Source organism: Lepisosteus oculatus, chromosome 14, assembly GCF_040954835.1.
Source record: "Lepisosteus oculatus isolate fLepOcu1 chromosome 14, fLepOcu1.hap2, whole genome shotgun sequence".
NCBI lineage: Eukaryota > Metazoa > Chordata > Actinopteri > Semionotiformes > Lepisosteidae > Lepisosteus > Lepisosteus oculatus.
This window is the reverse complement of record NC_090709.1, coordinates 32,753,050-32,766,106: the sequence shown is the minus strand read 5'-3', so window position 1 is coordinate 32,766,106 and position 13,057 is coordinate 32,753,050. Positions and strand designations below refer to the sequence as shown.

The 13,057-nt window shown below is 38.6% G+C and overlaps 1 protein-coding gene and 2 non-coding genes across 3 annotated transcripts in view; 2 read left to right on the top strand and 1 right to left on the bottom strand.

The window, feature by feature from the left end:
* Positions 1-13,057, bottom strand: part of LOC138242549 (antigen WC1.1-like) — a 621,195-nt gene that overhangs the window by 90,571 nt on the left and 517,567 nt on the right. The gene's annotated exons all lie outside the window — the stretch shown is intronic.
* Positions 1,161-1,218, top strand: LOC138243830 (U7 small nuclear RNA). Its single transcript, XR_011192448.1, has one exon. It is a non-coding gene; the product is annotated as a U7 small nuclear RNA (small nuclear RNA).
* On the top strand, positions 2,160-2,217 carry LOC138243892 (U7 small nuclear RNA). Its single transcript, XR_011192510.1, has one exon. It is a non-coding gene; the product is annotated as a U7 small nuclear RNA (small nuclear RNA).

The following is a 13,057-nucleotide window of genomic DNA, read 5'->3' as shown; positions in this document are numbered from 1 at the left end:
GTGCTGACGGAATAAAAACAGGAGGTTGAGGAACATGGGGGTGTTCAAAGGCATTGAGGTTCCAGTCAAGGGAGCAGGTAGCCTGGCCCTGTCCATTATTAGAGCACTATAACCTAAAGAGATGGTTTCATATATATTGTTTTGGGTATTGTCATGGAAATATAACTATCAAGGAAGCCACAAAAGAGAGTTCTCACCTGAGTAAGATCTTTATTTCAATATTGCAATATTGGGAGCCCTGCTGCCACTTCGCAAAGTGCAACCAGAGACTCAATTTGTTACAAGCAGTACAGGGTTTTTATAAGACGTTGCGCTGTAAAAAAGTTCAGCACTTGGACCCTTCTAAAACTTCCCCTTTCTCTAAGAGAAAACAGATTACATCATAGAGCGAGAGAAGAAAAACTAGATTTGTTATTCAAAGCTTATCAGTTACTTTCAGCTAATTCTAATGACCCAGACAGCATATATTGTTTTGGTACATTGTCTTCTAAACTAACCTAAACAGTGTACTTTGTTGACGAACTGTTTTCTAAAATTCTGTAGCACAGCAGTTACATCCTTGAAATATATTATCTAAAAGCACCAATATATTTCTCTACATTTTTAAGAATCAATTTACTTATTAGATTTCCACTTCAGTATATTTATTAAAGTTTCCTATTTTGTGATTCTTTGTATTTGTTTGTGAAATTAAAATAGTTCTTAAAAAATAAATGGAAGGTTTTTCTGAAGTCAGAAAGCCAATTTATTTGGTGGAAAAACAGATTGGTGAAGCTCCAACAAATAAATCCAGTTTATTTGTTTACTTTTTTTTCTGAAACAACTGAATTAGATGGTGTGCTAATATGCAACCTAACACCAGTGTGAATAACTAGAAGAGGGGAGCAGCGCTATTCCAGACCATGGGAGCTTTGTGATTGGCTGGCACAGATCTCTAATTTGCATATCAGATTTGGAAATATAACACTAAATTTAGTGGATTTAATTTACACTCAAGAGTCACCTACTGTGTATTGCCACTTCATTTTTTTTATGAGTAGCTGTGATTACCAGTTGACAGCTTTTATTTGTTTAATTTTAAATTGTTTTGTATTATCACGCTGAATGGCCTGTACTCGAGGTTTGGTAGGGTATATATGTTTTTGTTTTTTTTCACCAACTGGATTTTTTGCTCTTTTAGTATTTGTCTAGAAGGCTTTCTGAAGTCAGAAAGCCTGTTTTCTGGTAAAAAAATAGATGTGTTTAACAATAATTTTCAAACAATTTAATTGGGACTTTTATGAATAAAAAGATCTTGTATGATAGTTTCAAGAACACTGCTGTTGTCAGCTGACTTTTAGTGAAGCTCTTTCCTCTGGCCACCTGCACAGAATTTTCTTGTGCCTTTAATTTCAAGATGTAAAACCTAACAGTTGCGTTTGTTCATGTATATTTCTGAAACTGTTAAATGAACTACTGTGTGTAAATCTGCAAATGTTGTTTGATAGGATGCTGGATAAGCAAAGTACTTTCTGATTGGTTAGCCAGATATCATATTTGCATACAACATTTGAAACAAAACCATGTGGTCTCTTTCTTATATGCACTGAACGTTACAACCACATTCTTCTACATCTTCTTTATGAGCAGGTTAGTTTGAAAGCCATTTTACACGTTTTGTGTTCAATTTGAAATGCTCTTACATTCTTGAAATCTTGTGTTAGGCAGGATATGTCAGCTTCAGTAAACTTTCTTTACAGGGTTTATTGTTCTTTTAGTCCTTGTCCTTCATATCTTATGAGAAGGTTCACAAGCTTATCTGTCAAACTACAATCTAATGGTTGTGTTTAAATTCCAGGTCATTTGTTTACATTTTTAACAATAACAAGAAGAGGAGAGCAGCTCCATTCCAGACCATGGCAGCTTTGTGATTGGCTGAGCCAGATCTCTCATTTGCATATCAGATTTGGAAGAATAACACTAAACTCTCTTCTTGCATGGATTTAATTTACACCCAAATATCACCTACTGTGTATTGCCACTTCAGTTTTTTATTAGTAGTTAGGATTGCCTGTTGACAGGTTTTGTTTGTTTAATTTTAAATGGTCTTGTATTATCACCCTGAATCGCCTGTACTCAAAGTTTGGTAAGGTACATGTGTTTTTGTTTCCTTCAGGAAGTGGAATTTTTGCTCTTTTAGTATTTGTTTAGACGGTTTTCTGAAGTCAGAAAGCCTAGTGTTTTGGTGAAAAACAAACATCTGTATTAATATTTCTCAAACAATATAAATAGGGTCTTGCATTTGGATATCTTGATATAGCTGTGTGCTTCTGTAGTATTCCTGGTATTTGACTGTGGTTACTTGGGTTCAACCTTAGGTGTGGGAACGTGTCTTTTTCACCCTTTAGTTTCCAATTGATCAGCACAGTATAGAAAATAGACCCATAAAGCAACGTCAGCAGTGACAATTGTGAGAAAAGTGATCACTTGTTTTCGCCCGCTTTCAAACAGAAACCCTTTGCTGTGATAAGAGAATGTGGTAACCACTACACTGCGCAAGGGGGGAATGGGTGACTTGCAGGGAGTGTTGAACTTCGAGAAAGGACTTCTCTCAGGAATATATTTCCACATTCTGAAGAGGAGATTTTCTCCATTTCTGTAGTCTGACTTCCTCTATTGCTAGAGAGCTGTAGAATGTGGAGTCACCTATCCAACTCTAGAAACAGTGTGTAGGTAACAGGTTTGTTACTGCCTGATGAGCACAGTAAATTAATACAGCAGAAGACTGTGAGTATTTGAAGAGAATTAACAATGTTCTACGTCTCGCCACGTTCAATGCTGCTGTCATTTCTGTAATATTGTGATTATCACTGTTACAACCCCAAGTGTCTATGGGTAAAGGGGTGTAACATTTAGGATAATTTTTGGAAGCAGGTGGGTTCTGGTGAGGGACTAGGAAGCGTAATAACAAGGGTTGGTGCAAAGGTGATGATTTTAAGTTGAATAAGTGACTGGTAGGACACAATATCACACAGGGTAAGGAACTAGTGTGGTGCCAAAGAAAAGAAAATAACAAACAAAATGGAGCTGGCTAGGAAAGTGAGGGAAAGCTAATCTGACTACAGAAAACCCGAAACACACGGTCTTCGGCATCTTCAACACCCTAGCCAACCTCCACTGACTACCCAAAACCATACAAGTCAAATGGCACTCACCCGTACTAAACTAGTGTTAGTAATACAAAATCAACTTAGTACGTAGAATGTACCCAACAACCTAAACTAAACTATACACAAAAGTTCACACAAAAACACAAGTGAACCAGGAATACAAATAAGGGAAGAGAGTAATCAACAGGAACAGTGTACAATAGAACACAAAGGTTGAACATATAACACATTAGGGCAAGGTAATGGCAAAACAAGGATAACACAAACAAACGAAAGTATAAAGAAACTAACAGAAACCAACAACACAAGAAAGCCGAAGTTATACGAAAATACACACACAAAGCAAAACAAACCAACAAAGCCGAAACAAAATCAGAAGCGAAGCGATAACCAAAACAAAATGAAGCGAAGCAAAAACGAAGCAGGACCAAAGTCAAACGAAAGGCTTCTCCTTCCTGAAAACCTCCATGTTATATGCTGAATAAGGTGCAGTCTGATTGGCTGAGAGGCTGATTGATGATGATGTCATACGGAACAGTGCTGTAATGGTGGGCCAATGGGGAAGGGAGAACAATCAAAGGTCAGCAGTGTGGAACATAAAAAAAAAAAAACACACACAGACCACACACTGGGACGTAACAATCACATTCATCACACATGCGCAAGATCCCCTGTTTGAAATCAGGCAGAAACAGGTGTCTTTTTATCCGCTCAGGTTTTGTACTTCTGCCAGTGTTTTATGGATCTTGTTTCTCTTATTGCAAGAACACGCATTTACCGTGTCATTCATGATTACGCCAAACAGCCAGAAGATCATGGCACCTTTCAGATAGTCATTCCTCTCCTTCCTAAATATCCCTATAGACAGGCCATTTCAGCAGAACTGACAAACGTGCCAAAGCAACCTGATAAGACCAGGTCCTTGGAGTCACTTCTCAGTCAGTTACTGCTGCCGAAATGCGAGCCCTTCCTCCAGCCTGAAGAAGTTGATCCTACATTACTCATATGGAAAATGTATCTACCAGACCTCAGAGAGCTAAGCTGGATCACTTCCCTTCTGAATGACATCTCAGTAACACTCTACCACTCCTCTTTGTGCACTCATGCTGGAACAGTGGGTGGCTAATGCAGACAGCATTATTATTTATACTTACTCATCAAAAGAGGATAGCTGAGAAAAACATGACAGTATTTAACCTAAATGGCAAACAACAAAGACAGCTTTGCAGCCTACGCATGCTGACGCAGCTACCCACCTGAACTACTACCGCCTACAGCTGCTGCGACCCACTATGCCTTCCTCCAAATCTTTTTCTAGATCTCTTCGTCATACCTTTGCCTACTGCCCTGTCTCTCTCACACCTGAAGAAGGCTCCACGGCCGAAACGTTGTGTTCTCTTTCTTCTTTTTTTCAGCATGGAATAAACCTATTACTTGTTCCTAAATAATAATAATACTATTTAAATACATACAGGTCTTACTTAATATTATTTTGATTAAAAATAGTACGTTAATAAGCAATAAATGGCACATCAAAATATTGTGAAGGTGAAGATCATACAACATCAACTACAAATGTGGAAATTTAACAATTTTAGGATTATAAATTGCATGTAGCACATTAACAACACTACAGTTATGCTAATGTAACAATAGTGTAAGAAAATCCTAACCTAATTCCTTTCAAATGCTGATACAAAATGTGAATGATTTCAGAGTTTTGGGTATTGGGTCTCCTGATAGAGATCAGAGATGAACTGAGGCGTGTGGGAAAGTGTACAGAACAGGTGGACTCCCAATTCCACATCAAGAGGCTGAGCACAATGGAAGAGTCCTGACACACAAGCAAGTCTTTGACAACATGGACAATCAAAACCTACTGGTATGATATTATATTCTCTCTGTGGTGTGGAAAATATTCACTACTAGTATTCTAGGTTACAGATAGGTCATTATATGACAGCTTACATCTGATTAATAGGATCCACCTCTGGCATACTTTCTTTTTTTAGTTTATAATGTATAATCTTGCTGATCTTTTAATGCCAAAATAAAGTGTTTTACAAAAAGCTCCATGTTCTAAAAAGTTACTACAACTTTTGAACTTTGAAATATGGTCACTTTGTATTCTATGACTGAGCAAATACTGTAGAAAAGTGCAGTTAATATGTGAAAATGTGTAATGGGTATGTCTGATTGGTTGATTTGTGAAGATCTAGTAGTAGTTGATGATTAGCCATATGTTGATTACAATATTGTATATAATGTACTATAATTTGTGACTACTTAAATTACCATCAGCTGTGTACCTCCAGCTGACCTGTAAACAAATATATGAGAGAGGTATACTGAGACGAGAGGAGCACTGAAGACTTGAAAAAGCTCTCGCATTAGATTCTGTGTTTTTGTTGTTCCCCAGATTTGTTTTTAATGTTTTGTTTTCTTTTTCTTTTGAAGTTGTTGCGTTTGGTTGTTTTTTTTTCATAGTTGTTAGACTACTACAGGGATTTACCTAGGTTCCTGGAAGACTTCTCGTTTTGTGTTTGTTGTGTTTTCGGGTTACAACATTTTATTTTCTATTGATAGGACCCCACGCATTACTATGGGAGTAGTTAACTTTAGTTCTTACATTGCACCTGAAATTACCACATAAACTACTACTCTGTTTCCCTTTTTTTAAAAGGCACAAGTGAAGTTTGTTTTTCCTTGCTGCTGATTGGTAGCTACAATGGGTCAATTGCAATAAACTTATATACAATAAACTCCACTGAAATTTGTCAGCAGCTCTGTACTAAACCTGTTCTCAATTGCAACAAACCTAAAATAACAGCTGCTGCCCATTAGATGTTACTGCATTAGGAGTCTAGCTTAAACCACCTCTTCATAGGTTTTAAGCAACTCAGTAGCGGACTAAGCAGAACAATTGATCACATTAGAACTGTCTTGAATGTAATGGAAATAATGTACTCATTAATTAACAAGCTTATGCACCACTTGCTTGAAAATTATTATTATATTTAACTAAAATTGCTTTCCAGACACCACAAATATTCACAATGAATGTTATCATAACACATCTTTAGTAATACAAATGTTATTTATTAATAATTAAGTTCCATGTATATCTTTATTAGTAGCTGTATTACAAGTAATGCATATACAGTCTTTATTATAGTTAGTTTTCAGTTATCCTGGGGAGGGAAGAGAATGGAAATTAAGGAAATAAAAATTTAAAGGGCTTTTAAGTCTTCAATGTGTTCTGTCATAGCTGTGTGTTGTCATATCTGGGTGTTAATTTAGTATATTTGTTGTATTATTTATTGTGATTTGACACTACACTTGTGTTTCTCAGGAGAAAGCAGTAAGATTTTTTTTTATTTGAGGGTACAGAAAATTGTATTGTACGGCCAAATGTAAGGTTACATTAAGAAAACATTATTGTTACCTTTTGCAACGTTATTTATTTAAGACGGTTCTTCGGAATAGTGTCCCTTACGTATCTGTGACTGCAGTCCAACAATAACGGTGCTGAAATAGCCGGAATGTGTGGGAAGAAGATGGAGATGGAACAGGAGGCTTATTCAGTCGATAGAAAGGTTGTGTCGGAATGAACACACTACGGTTATGGTATTGGGTTTAAGAGCATTACGATCCTACAGTCTCCTGATCCATAATCAGATGCGTTATCCAGTGCACCACTGGCCCTTGTACCGCATTCCTCAAGTGCACCACTGTGAGCTTGCACCACTACAATAATAAATCGCCCCAGTCCAAATTTTCTCAATAAGGTGCATGTTTTCTATGTGTATTTAGTTAAACAGTCTTTCATTTTGTCTGTTTTAAAAATTGCATCTCTTAAAAACAGACAAACGAGTTTATGTGTCGCGCTGAAATTCACACATGAGGGAATTCAAACGAAAGAAATCACAGAAAAGATATCGCGCTTAAAAAGAAATCCAGAGTGCAGACACCGGTGATAGAAAACAGAGCTTCATACGATGCATGAGATGCTTTACCTCTGAACTAAACTCGGCTCTTTAATCGTGTTAGGAAGAGTGAATAGCCAACAGTGTACATTTTAAAAATCAAAGCAAGACAATGAGACAAGAAGAGAATTCGGAACACGAGCCTCTCTTTCATTGTTTAATGAGCTTTTGATGAACGCCTAAGTGAAAGACAAATTCACTATTTTCACTTTGTGATTAAAAAACACTTTTATCACACGTTAAGCACTCCTGATGGTGTCGAATAGTTCTCTTTTCTACCCTCATCATTTGAGGATCCCCAGCTAAAATATCTTTTTAAACTACAACAAAATTGCAATATTTTGAATACTATTTAAGTTTACATAGTCACATTCCCGGTGATATTGACTTAGGCACTCAACTATTAACTTCTTGTAGTTAGCCAAAAGTTTGAAATCTCTGCAACTATCAGGATGCTTAAAGACATCCAAAGAAACCCCATCATATTTAGGGGAGATGGTGTTGAGGTCAGATTAATTTGAAATGCGTCTCTGGGGACTTTTGATTTACCAACGTTATGTTTAACTGAAGGATATGCTGACTGACTGTGCCATAGAAACTAACGCACATCACCTTTTTTCTACATTCACAGGTTTTTGACTAAAGACAAAAAAATCATTTTTGTTTCCTTGCCAGCTGGCAGTAATTCCTCTGCACTGACAAAACAGATGAGTATTTTATCTTTCGCAATTTGTATGGATTTGTTTAAAAACAAGTTGCTCCAAAAATTAAATGAACACTTCCATTAAATTTAATGTAGAAGCATGTTGCTGTCCATAATGATAAACTGTGTGGCAAGACAGGCACCACTGGGACTCAACCCCAGGATCTCCTGTTTACTAGGCAGGCACTTTAACCAACTAAGCCACAGCATTCTCGCATCCTAGTGTTAATCCCGCATCAGCAGGGTCAGCTTGTCGGCACGCCTGTCTCCATTTGGTGGTTTGAGCTGACGCTGCCATGACGTTCCCATTAAATGCGACCGAGAATACTCCAACCGGCGCGCCGCTACGCCTGCTGTCGGAGAACTAAGCCACGGCACTGGCATCAAATATCCCTTTTACAGCCACTTGGACACATCTCAATTGCTCTGAGACACCTGTATTCAGTGTGCGCTGAGCCTGCTCGCTGAGAAAAGTGACGAGAAATGGCTTATGTCCAAGGAGTTCAATATGCTTTTTATGTTCAATGGGGTGTCCACTACAGCTAACACTGAAGCGCAGCACAGGCTCTGTGGTTTGACATCTCACAAGGTAAATGTTGAAATTGTAGGTGGAAGAGGAAAATTACCCTTGAGTATGGGGAAAGAGGCAACTCATGTCCGGAGGGGGCTGAAGTGTGTATGGAGGTGGCCTAGTGGTTAAGGCAATCTCCTCTTAATACATGATACTCTGCACAAGTAGGTTTGAACCCCATTCTCCTCGAGGAAGGGCTTTGACACATTTTGACCTTTTTAAACTTGGTGTGCTTTCGTTTTGTTTCTTCGCTCCTGTCCTACAGCAGTAATATTTCTATAGGTGTATGATCATGGTAGGCTGACAGCAGGAACACGTGGCCCACAAGCAGTGACAATATCAGAGGTGTCTGCAGTGTGTTGGTTTGTAAGCAACGATAAAATAACTTGACATGGAAGCAGGTGTGCCTGCATTAATACAGCTCCATCGAGAGGAAAAAGTAACACAAGAACCGACATAAATTCAACAGCACGTTTCTGCAGCTGAAAACAGAACATACTCCACGTGATGATTGAGCTCACAACCTCGGTATAACTCCACTATAAAAGCACCACAACCTGACCAATTGCGCTACTGGAGCAGCACAGCACAGTAGCACATTTTCCTCAGTGCACTCAAACAGTGCTTCTTCCCTAGCCTACCAGCTTCAAGACTTTTTTAAATTGATCAAAGATTCATTGGAAAAGGTTTGTTGATGGGTCAGGTGGGAATCACACCCAGATTCACTGCTTGCAAGGCAGCTATGTTCATCATTATACCCAGGACTGGCGCCAGGGGAATGATCTGTAGGGGGGGGGGGGAGGTCTGAAATCCTGAGGGGGGTAGTGATATTTCGGTTTAAATGGAGCCATTGCAACCATCCAAGTGAATTCTCGCAAGCATGCCACTGATTAGTATTTCATGTTAGAAGATAACGACAAGCAATCTGGTATTTAGTGATGAAGAACAGTTCCACGTTCATCAGAACTCACGTGATTATTTTTGCCTGGAGCATCAACCATATGTGTTCATTTTTGCAACAACATCAACGGTAACGAGGTTCTGAATCATTAAGAAATCATTGTAAAACCAACAGAAAGTAGAAACTTCTATAACTACAGTCCTAGTTATATAACGATTGTAAGTATAAGGATAAACTACTGCAAGGCATTGGTCCACCTGAGCAAATAAGGTCATAATAATGTTGACACCCCAAAACATAGACACTATGTAACGTGCTGTTCCTGGACAGATAGCCCTCCTGCACATTAAACAGTCTGATGTAGTAACTGTGAATTCGGGGTTAGTGTAGTTATCTGACCATTGACAATTTATCCAAAACTGAGGGGGGTGGGACTGTTCAGTTGAGGGGGCGATTTTGGCATGCCAGTAACATTTTGACAAAACGTCCAAGAGTTACGAAAACACTTACTTTGTGTATAAAGTACATTGTGTACACACTGTAAGTTCAGAACGCGAGAAATACTGCTCAATATGGGATCCTGTCCAGGAATATCAGGGCTGTAAGGGGGTCAGATCTATAGATGTAGTAAACACATTAGTGGAGACAGTGTGTCTGCCCTCTGTGTGAGAGCCAGACAGGAAAAATAATCTGTGGTCTGGGAAGAAGAGACCCTCGTTGGAAGAGCGGTGCTTCTCACAGGAGAGAATGAAAAAAAATATTTTTCTCCTTGGGGGAATTAAAAGCACTTATGGGGAGTGGTGTGATGGTAGTGCATCTGATACCACATCAAAAGGTTGTGTGTTCAAATCATGTTGAGATCGGATGATGTATGTTCAGGTTCAGCTGGTGCCGAACCCAGGAATTAGACCATGCCGTTTGGTTTTATCTGTACACCACATAGATAATCTAAATGAAATAACAGAGCAGTACAGGACACGCATTCAGGAAATTACACAGCAAGTCATTTTGAACATGACAAGAGAAAAGGCACACTGCACATCCGTGAAACATCACGTCCGACTTTAGAGACAGTTACATCACAGAATGGAAGTTTCAGGCCCCTTTTTCATTACAGGTTCAAACTAACCTGAAAGTTACAGAGTTTTAGGTCACTTTTGTATTAAAATGTGTCTGAAGCCTATAAATATAATTTGCCCTTTTTTAAATTGTGGATGAAATCCAATCCCATGTACCAAAACCTTACAGTATATTCATTAATTAAAATGACTAATGCTATTGGACATTAGCTGGTGCTTTTTGTAACGATTTGCTATTTCATGCTGGAAAGAAGGAAACCTGACCAACGTTTGCTTTCAGGTGCGGTTCATTCACATAATGGACTTCTATTTCTGAGTAGCCTGATTTAAAAACACACGAACCCGGTAGAAGTCGAACCTCCAATCCCATGATGCAAAATCAGACGCGTTATCCATGAAACCACTGGCCAATCATGTAACTGAATTGCACCATGGTGAGTTCAGCACTGCAACTAGTAATTACTAGTAATAGTAATAATCCCATCCTAAATTTCTAAGTGAGAAACGTGTTTTCTACATTTTTATCAGTTTTAAAATATCATCTCTTTAATACAGACAAAGGGTTTGTGTTTCACTTTGAAATTCTGATTGATTTAGAATTCAAAGAAAAAGATCCTTTCTTCAACAACGCAGTGCAATTATGACATCTTTCACTCTATTTCTCTCTTGTAGTAAAGCAGACCTTGCAGTGTGAGCATTTACTCTAGTAAATTAGGTCATGTATCATGTTAAATCACTTCTTCAAAACAAAACATTCCTGGTGCACGTTTTCTCCATGAAAAAAATACATTTTTCCCTTACATGATTTCTCTTTTTTTTTCCATCAGAGTACAGAAAGAAGAAAAAAGGGAAAAGCAGTGTCGCAAAAAAACTCCATCGCCCTTGGGAGATGTCAAGCTCATCGGATATGAAAAGTGCCCAATAAAAGCAATTTCTTTTCATTTATCTTAGCGTCAGGGCTGCTATTGTGTGTAGAGGAGGCAACTTGCTCAGCCAGCAGACTCACCGCTTACTGAATACAGGTATGTTTTGAGTGTCATGCTGATCGTCTTATAAATGCAAAAGAAACTTTTAAAGCTGATAAAGTTTTCCATTGTAATTTGCATGTAGCTACAACGTCCCTGGAAGAGAGATTTTATCAGTTGCACGTAATCAGTATTTTTTACTTTTTGTTTAGTACTGGAAATATATTTTTTTTTAATTTTTCTAAAGAAGATCTCAAGAAGTATTGCCAGGACCTACCTTTAGCATTCAATAGCGATATTAATGGATCAGAAATGTAAGGTAAATTGGTGATCTGAGCCAAAATAGTCCTTACACGCCTCCTGGAACAGTGTTCATATTCATAGCAAGTTATATTCTTTTTCAACCCCAAACGTTGCTATTGCATTAAGCTTTGTGTGACCATTAGAGGTTTCGGTAGCTTCTGGAAAGCGCACTTTTCCAAACTGAAACCTATAAGAACATTATTCAAGACGCACCATGTCCCAGAATCATTCATCGGGACTAGGATTAATATCAATGGAAAGTACTTCAAAATAAAAGATTTAACTGAAATATTAAAAGAGTAGGAAAGCATTTAAAGTAGAAAAAAATCAGTTCAGATGATATTTAATTTTTTGAGAAATGGGCACATACATCAGCTCAGTGAGCAGTGCGAGGTGCTCTTCTGGAGATGATGTTAAATTAGTTAAAATCATGTGATAGTTAAAAAAGCTTAATACTTAGTTAAACAGCCAGCACAAATGGTTGCGTTTGTGATTATGTCACTTCTCTACTACAGCAGCGTCGGTAAAAGACCCTCTGAAAGCAGTAAGGCTCTGCACAGCTGAATTCGTTGCTATTTGGAGAAATCCACAAACTCGTGTTTTTCATGTGCTTTAAAAGACAGCCATACTCACCGACAAAATAAAGACACTGCTGCTGATTTTTTCCGAAGCACAGTTGACCTTTCTGAGCCAATTGATGAAGCTCACCCAATGAATACTATAGCAGAAGGTGGAGGAAAGTGCAACTTTGTAACTATCACAACCACAGGAACAACTGCAAGAAGTAGAATCAATTTCCCATCGAATGGTGGTGTTGTCTGCGGTACGCGATGTGAGCGTGTGCAGAGAATCCCACAATCTCTTCAAAACTTGGACAAAGTATTTCTGATGGAGCACTGTGCGCAAAGATTGAATAAGCTTTGCTCCTGCCGATGATTCTGCGTGAAAAAGCACAGCATTCAAGTTTCACAGACAAATGCACCATGCCTACTGTAGCGGCGAGGCTTATTAATAAGAAAGAATTAAGTGTTCTGAGCCTTCCCAAATGAGGCCCCATTTCTGTGTTCATCTCTGTGGTGCAGCCACAGAGAAACTATTCATGCAGGCTGATTTAAGGTTCCTGATAAGGACAGCTCCCAAAGGGGATGCACTTAGCTAAGCCTGGCTATCATGATCAATGGTCATCCATTGGTGCCTATCTGTCTAGGGAGTGCCAGTTGGACATCTGGACTGCATTCCTAAGTGTCAGGAGTAAGTGACTCATATTTCACCTTGATCAACCAATCAGGGGCTGGTAGGGCCGAGTAACCCACGTGGGACTCTGATGCCCATGGAACTTTCAGCCAATCAACGAGCTGAAGTTCCTCCAGGTAAAAACAGGCAACACAGAGAGCCTGAGA